This window comes from Populus euphratica, unplaced genomic scaffold, assembly GCF_000495115.2.
Source record: "Populus euphratica unplaced genomic scaffold, PopEup_1.0 scaffold1062.1, whole genome shotgun sequence".
Taxonomy (NCBI): domain Eukaryota; kingdom Viridiplantae; phylum Streptophyta; class Magnoliopsida; order Malpighiales; family Salicaceae; genus Populus; species Populus euphratica.
Window position 1 is genome coordinate 33268 of NW_011500916.1, and position 210 is coordinate 33477.

Consider the following 210-nt stretch of genomic DNA (forward strand, 5'->3'; position numbering starts at 1 on the left):
GAGCAAAAAAACATGATGATAATAAAAATATAGATAAGTTTGGTTTCGTAGCCTCTCTAACCCAAACAATTAAGCTCGAAGGGGTGTTTTAACACCTAATACCCTAAAGTCAACTGACTTGGGAGCTATTGGCCCAACGCTTGTTACATGGGTTGAGGAGAAAAGCTTAAGGGAATCAAACATTGCACTATCTACATATCAGTATCTGCG